Source organism: Harpia harpyja, chromosome 7, assembly GCF_026419915.1.
Source record: "Harpia harpyja isolate bHarHar1 chromosome 7, bHarHar1 primary haplotype, whole genome shotgun sequence".
Taxonomy (NCBI): domain Eukaryota; kingdom Metazoa; phylum Chordata; class Aves; order Accipitriformes; family Accipitridae; genus Harpia; species Harpia harpyja.
In genome coordinates, this window is record NC_068946.1 from 31,775,709 (window position 1) to 31,783,635 (window position 7,927).

At 43.0% G+C, this 7,927-nt stretch overlaps 1 protein-coding gene across 16 annotated transcripts in view; it reads right to left on the reverse strand.

Moving 5' to 3' along the window:
* Positions 1–5,643, reverse strand: part of AGPS (alkylglycerone phosphate synthase) — a 99,378-nt gene extending 93,735 nt beyond the window's left edge. For 2 of the 16 annotated variants that reach the window (XM_052793642.1, XM_052793636.1), the window contains exons 1-3: positions 5,528–5,643; positions 1,946–4,330; positions 1,561–1,615 (exon numbers count right to left, since the gene is read on the reverse strand). The gene's annotated coding sequence lies outside the window, so the exon portion shown is untranslated. Of the gene's footprint in view, positions 1–1,560; positions 4,331–5,527 lie in introns of all 16 variants that reach the window. The other 14 variants (XM_052793641.1, XM_052793634.1, XM_052793640.1 and 11 more) reach the window with 12 other exon arrangements.
* Positions 5,644–7,927: the final 2,284 nt, after the last annotated feature.

Consider the following 7,927-nt stretch of genomic DNA (forward strand, 5'->3'; position numbering starts at 1 on the left):
TGTTTGTGTTATCTCTTGCATCAGAAGATGAAAGTCAAAGAGACCTCAGTATTATTCTCACTTTCACACTTTCTGGATTTTTTGGGGGGTGGGAGGGGCAACAAAAAAATCCATGAACAATTATAGTGTGCACTTGAGAAGTGTCTAGGCTCTCTCAGCTCCTGGGAACACATGAGAATTTAAAGCAAAGGACAGGCAGGCAGGAGCTGGGTCAGCTCACCTATGGCATATATGTATTCCAACACTTAGAGGATGGTGGGGAGTTCAACAACATGTCAGACATGGAGTTCTGACTTTAAAGCACATGATGCACTTTAGACTCTTTGTAATATGCTTATTTATAGTTAGTGTGGCTTCAGCAGTTGAAGTCACAAAACTACGTCTTTTAAAACTATTCCCAGTATGTTCAGTGCAATGCAGGCTGCAAACATTTGTATTCATGGAATTCAACTTGGATTTTAAATCGCTATATATATGGGGTCATTAATTCTGGAATAAGTTCCTTCATCTATTCTAGCTTATTTAAATATTTAATTCTAAAACAGTTACTCTATTCTAGAATTACTCCAGAATTGTCTTGGCTCCAGAAGGTCACAGAAGAATCTTTCATCAGACATACTGATATTGTACTATGCCCTGGGTAAAACAAGAATTAGGATTCTAGTTGAGTTAGGAGTACAGATCTTATCATTTATTATCTGCAGATGCCAGGACATTAAAACTTTCAATTGTTTTCCCACCAAACTGAATGAGGCAATTCATTAATACAATTACCTCTGTATAACTGGAAACTAAATCAACAATGACTGTGTGCTTTGAATATTACTTTAAATAATTTCATTTTTACAATGCTATTTTTTTGTACATGGTATCACCAAATAGCTTATTCATTTTCCTGCTGACTGTGATTTGAGTTTGCACCTTTCTCTGAGAAGGAAGAAGCGCATTTTCAACCTTTCTAGTTTTCTGGGATACAGTGTGCATTTCTTTTAATTATTTACGCTGACACACATTAACACTAAAAGTCCATAGTCCATAGTGAGTGAAACAAGAGGGAAGGATCAGGCGGATTATGACTGCCCTGGGAAGAAGAGCAGGCACCAGAGGTCTTCGGCAAGGCCCTTACAGGACAACAGGATTTTGGGGTAGACAACCAACATAGAACTTGAGTGTTGTGAAGGATTTCCCCTGTTCCTTTCAGAGGAGTGTCCCTAGTCACTGCCTCTTTGCTCTTCTGGAAAGAAGCAGTTTTAAAGTATTTGGACAGGTAATAGGGGGAAGGGCCACAGACTACTCACTCTGTGTCACGGTCTGTTTGGATCTCTCAAAATTACAGAACAACATACTCTGTAAATTAAACTTTATTTTACGAGCTCATTAGGAAAGCAAACAAACATAACAAACAAGGGCTCAGTCACCTTTGTACAGGCTGGTCTAGCACGTGAATTCACTAATTCATCACTTGTCATGAGGTTTCTAACTCACAAGTTCTCTAATTCATAACTTGCAATTCATTAATTCATAACTTGTAACTCGTGGACCTACGAGCAAAATAATTACCCAGCCAAAAGTGAGAGTGCTCATCCTTCCTCCTCCATCAAGGTGCGGGTGTCCCCTGTATCACACTGGGAAGCAGAACATCAGTGTTTTATCAACACTGTATAAATCACAAATCCAAAACATAAGCACCATACAAGCCACTATGAAGAAAATTAACTCTATCCCAGCCAAAACCAGTACAATCTCTATACCTTATTCCATACCATTTACATCATGCTCAGGTCCCACACTATCCAATAGATCCTCATTAGCTGCTTTCCCCCTTCCCATCCTTTGATATATACACAGATATCATTCCCTTAGTCTATGGACCATGCCTGTAAAATGTCCATAAAATGTCCATGAAATGTCCATTGACTTCATTAGTCCATGACCTGGATTCTACCTGTTATGGTGGTCACTCAGGACAGGAGAGGTGGTGTGTTGCATGGAGTTATTGGGCACCAAAGCCAGCTCAGGTTGGGTCACTGCTGCACTTGCACTGCTTCTTGTAAGGCTTATCCTCCACTGGTGGTGGTTCCTGCAACTCGAACCATAGGTAACAACAATTTAAAGGTATATCCGTTACAATCTCTGCCTCTGGTCCCTTTGGACACCGCAGTGTACTCCTCCCCTTACCTCTGCTCCAGCATGGACCTATCCACAGACCACAGCCCCCAGCCCCACCTGCTCCAGCATGGGGCCACAGATGCTTTGAGGTGTACCTGCTCTGGCATGGACTTATCCACAGTCACACATACCTCAGGATGTCCTGCTCCCGCATGGACTTATCCACAGGTCACAGCCCCTTTGACTCAAGTTGACAGTGGAGCTCCAGCCTGTCCAGCACAGCAGCACAGGGACAGCAGTGATGCCCTGGCCTTTGGCCAGCCCAGGCACATGGCCGTTGCTGTTATCAAAATGCTCCCAGGCACAGCAGGGTGAGATGATAAGCCCTACAGCAAACAGCAGGAGCAAAAAGCAGCCACTAACAAGTACTAGACTTTAATGTACAGCAAGGCAAGCAAGCCCCATGGCAAGCACAGGACCCTGCCAATTAATAGCTAAGCAGCTATTAACAGCTATACATTCAGTCTAGCAAACTCCAGTCAAATCTGTTGTTACCTCGAACCCTTTGAGCCCAACGTTGGGCACCAAAAAGGACTGTTGTGGTTTAACCCCAGTGGGCAGTTCAGCCCCACACAGCCACGCGCTCACTTCCCCCCAGTGGGACGGGGGAGATAATCGGAAGGCAAAAAGTGAGAAAACTTGTGGGTTGAGATAAAGACAGTTCAGTAGGTAAAGCAAAAGCTGCACATGCAAGCAAAGCAAAATGAGGAATTCATGCACTACTTCCCATCAGCAGACACGTATTCAGCCATCTCCAGGAAAGCAGGGCTCCATTAAACATAATCGTGACTTGGGAAGAAAAACACCGTAACTCTGAAAGTCCCCCCCTTCCTCCTTCTTCCCCCAGCTTTTTTGCTGAGCACAACATCACATGGTATGGAATATTCCTTTGGTCAGTTGGGGTCAGCTGTCTTGGCTGTGTCCCCCTCCCAACTCCTTGTGCACCCCCAGCCCGCTCGCTGGCAGGGCAGCCTGAGAAACACAGAAGGCCTTGACACTGTGCAAGTGCTGCTCAGCAATAGCTAACATATCCCTGTGTTATCAACAGTTTTCATCACAAACCCAAAACATAGCACCATACAAGCTGCTATGAAGAAAATTAACTCTATCCTAGCCAAAACCAGTTCAGTAAATAAAAAAAAAAAAATTGTTTAATTGACCAAGAAGTCAGCATGAATTTTCACTGTGTGAAAGACACAATAAGCTCAACAACTAAGAAAGGTACTCTATCTTGTTTTTATCAAGCTAACTTAATAGGAGGTGAATTCTTAATGTGTAGGGTTGGTAAAATGTGCACCCAGAATTACTTGTACATAAGCATCTGTACATTACAAAAAGCTTTTCTGAAAATTGTTATCTGTTGAGTAGATCAGGCTGCTGTTGCAAAATGAAGGACCGCAGAGTGATACTGTCACGACAGCAGTCTTTCTCCTCTGTGAATGAAAAGGGGGGTCATGCAAAGTGCCTCCAAAGGCTTCTAAAATACTGCCACAAAGTGGCTAAATCATCCTTACAAGCTCTTTTCTCTGTTTTAAATGCATTGTTCTCAAGAATCTTTCAACTTGAAAGGAAATTAATTTCTAAGGTTAAGTCATCGGCCATAACAAGAGAGATATGCTGACAATCATGCACTCAAAGCATTTCAATGTCAGTTTATTCTACAGGATGAGACAAGTACCAGCAGCAGATAAACCATTCCTGATGCCTCGGAGCCAAATTTAAAGTTGAACTTTCCTCGGGAAGAATAAGGGTCTGTATTCTACTTGTTCATACTCATGTACAAAGTCCTACCACTTCTTGTACTTCCATGGTTCCTGGGAATGAGATCATAACCAATACTTAACATCTGGGACACAGGAAAAATGTTGTAGGCATACGGTTACTCTTTCACTAGTACTAGAGACAGGGTCTTCTCATGAAGTGAAGAAAGAACCAGCTACTGTACTTTAGACTGTACGTTAACCTCATCTAACTTTTAGATGGTAAGGGTTAGGGAAGATGAATTCCAACCATCATGACTGAGAACATATCATCTCATGCCAACAACCAAGCAAGGATCCATGGTCCATCTTATGACTTTGCGATGTAAGAAGGGAACAGAGCTTGTGCCGCCTGTGATGCTGATTCCAGGGTCCTTGGTCTACATCTTGTGCAGAGCTCTCTGTAAAATAGAGAATGTCTCCTTATCACTGAGTGAAAAATAAATTTTGTTTCACTGAATCCTTTCATCAGTGTTTTTCTAGTGACATCACAGGGGCTAATTTTAAAATGAAAGTTCTTATTAAAAATCTAACATCAAAAAAACTTCTAGTCAAAATCCCAGATCCTCAGAGTCACTTCTAATTACAGTCTCAGACAAAATAGTCACTGGTTCAAAGTTCAGAAATTCAGTGTGACTGAAATTCACTCGGCAAGTCAAGACTTGTCTCCAGCTTTTTTCAGAGGTTTGAAAGATTTTATTCCAACAGATATTTTCCTCCATTGCCCTTTTATTTGAAGGTACCCAAACTAGCAAGGTTTTAAAAATTGTATTTTCAGCAGTAGGTGGCACTATAAAGTTTCTATCTTCATAATTATTCTAATACAAAATAATATAAAATGTTATGCAGATACATTAGAAAGAACTTCATCAAAATGTTGTTAATAGTCCATTACCTGAAAATATGGCCAGATCTTTCCATTTTCCTATCATTTTTAAAAGAGCATGAAAATATTTTAGAATAAATTCTGATAAAAAAATAAATGTTTTTCTAAATATTATGATTGACAAAAATTCTAACGCAAGAATAGGAATAATGAGAATGTCTAATATAAAAATAGGCAACTAAGAAAATGTAAAATTATATGTGTCATAAAAAGCTCTCTATACTCTTTGTTACCCTTCAGTAAAGTACCACCGTGGGTTGTTCTTGAACATACTACTTCAGCTACTTCAAATTTCCTGGAAATTATATCTACCTCGTTTGCATATAAGCTGTAATATTGCAATAATGGGAATCCATAGATATAGACTAGGTATGTAAGTTTTATAAGGTAAATGAATGTATACTAACAGGAATACAGCAACTTGAAAAGCATTTGGATTTTTCTGTGCTTGGCCAAAAGTTCATATTTACAAGTGGAGACCAAAGCATTACATGTGGGCCCATATCCCTCTATGTATACCATATGGAGACGTTACTGTGTCCCAAATAAACTCCAGGATTAGAAAGATGCAACGGTAATTGAAAACATTTTCTTCAAAACTTTACTATACAAAAAGCTATAAAGGGCAACTAACAAACAAGCCTGTGTTTCCAGGTATTTCAGGTTGTCTAATCAAATGAAAATAACAATATTGCAAAAGTATTGCTCATACTTTGTTTCAGAAAGCTGCTGATGCCATACCCCTCGTTTGACAGTGGCATGCTGTGGGAATAGTGCAGTGAGATCCAGCATTTTCATTAGGCCGATTTTTGGATGGCTGCCTTCTCATCTGAAATGAAGCACTGGTCTGCCTGAGCTCAAGGTGTGAAGATAAGGAAAGGAGAAAAGAAATTAAGCAAGGAACACAAATGAAATATATAGTCAATGTTCTTTTATCTGGCCTGGACAGAAAGTGTCCTTGCCTTTTTTTTTCACCCCAGGCTCCAAAGCAAGCTGCTTAGCTTTGCATACTATTTCGGCACTGTGATACCATCTATGCCAACGCCCAAGATTCACGTTTGCTTTTATTTTGCTTTCTATTAAAGCATGTGGAAAAGACACCTTTATAGCTTCAGGGCAATTTTTCATGAACTGACATTGCATATTACTCATTTTGTACTAATGTGCTCTACTTGCTGTTTCTTCTGTAATACTGAAAAAGTCCAAAGCTGGTACTTAATAAAAACATCATTTGCAAGGAGCTGGCAGCAGCTGTACTTAAAGGATCTTTAACTTGTGACAGCCCACTTCTGTTTCTCCAGAGTCTCCAACAGAGTCCTTCCAGTTGGATTCAGTTGGGTTCACTTTCAGACCACAGAATAAAGTGGTATGACAAAAATAATACACAGGAATATACTTAAAATTTTGCTGCTGGTTCTCCATTGCAAATGATTTATTGTCACCATGCATTCTCCCTCCACAGAATCGAAGCCCTAGCTTTGTGAGAGCTCCTTCAATATACCCAGTTCATTCAGTGATGCAGCACATGTTCTGCTTAGACCTCCATAATATATTTAGTGGCTCTATGGATGTCTTTTTTAACTAAACTTTCATTGTAAGACAAGTGCTCCCACTATATCTAGTACAGTTATCAAACATGCATATAATAAATCTACTTAGATTACAAGTTGTTCTTCCTTCAGAGGGATGTATCAATTTCACATAATTACAGCAAGCAGTATCTATCTTTGGGTAGACACCCACCTGCAACGGGATGGTGCAAAGAATATTTTTATTACAGATTTATCCAATTTATACACTCAAGCTATTTTTTAATTTATAAAGTCATACTCTTGTACCTTGAAGGGCAACTGTGAAAATGAGATCTTCACACTAGCCCTGTTTTACATCGGCAGGTTGCACTAGCACAGCTTAAGGGCTGTGAAAACCCAAAGCAGGCATAGTGCACCAGTCTGAGAGAGACCACAGGAGCACTCCAGCTGCAAGCCGCAGAAGCACCTGCAGAGGAACAGTTAGATCTTCTATTATGGCTAAGAAGAGTGTCCTAATTCCACGCTATTTGGTTATATCAGAGCACTGAAAGTAGCCTCAAAAATGGGCTCCGGGAGTCACCAAAGGATGATTTGAAAGGTATATAATGGCAGTGGCCATACCCTTTTCAAGGCTGTTATTTAGCGCACGGCATGGTTTAACTATTTGACTGCTACTTGTATTTCCAAGTGGAATTCAGCTCGCTTTCTGACTAATGTCATTTACCAGATAGTGACAAGTGATTTAGGGTAAGACGCTCCAGTAATTTGGTAACTAGAACAGAGAGGTAGGGATCCAGGCCTGTGGCCCACCCACTCCTACTTTTGGGCGTGCCATGGCACGTGCTTTTGTAACGCCTGAGGAATACGGTCTGTTGTTGGATGCATATTAAAGAGCTGGACAAGTCAAAAGGTTGGCAAAACGTTATCAGGACCCGTGACATTACTGCTCTGTGCGGGACCTCGTCTGAAGGCATACATTCCAAACAGCTCGTGCGTATCGAAGCCCACACCTCCTTCGCTCTGTTTTGGCTGGTTTGCAAGCCCGGTCACTCGTTTGGCGTTCCTCTGCTTGGCAGAGGGCAGTCGGTACGCAGGGCGCTCGGCGGGGCTGCTACCGTGCCCCTCCGCCGCTCTGCTCCCCCGTATCACACCCCGCCCCGGGCTGCCCACCCGCGCTGTCCGCCGGGTTTTTGCCGTCGCTTCCATCTTTCCCGCACCAGTGCGGAACCCGCCGGCTACACAGAGATGACAAGGGCGCTGCGGATGCGAAACAGGCCGATACATACGCAGATGGGCAGCTGCGCCAAGGCACGAGAAAGAACACACCGAGCCGCCCCCGGTTCCGGGGGGTCGCGCCGGCAACACCAACGCCTGCCCGCTGCGGCCGGACCAAGGTGCCGCTGGCCGTTACCGGGGGCAAGGCGGGGGGCCGGCCCCGCGGGGCGGGAGGCGCCGCAGCAGAGGGCCTCGGGCGGCGGGGCCGCGAAACCGCCGGGGGCGGGCGAGGTTCCCGGCACGGCCGCCGCCGCTGCCGGGAAAGGAGCCGCCTCCGCGGGCTCCCGCAGCCGCTGAGTGGCTGG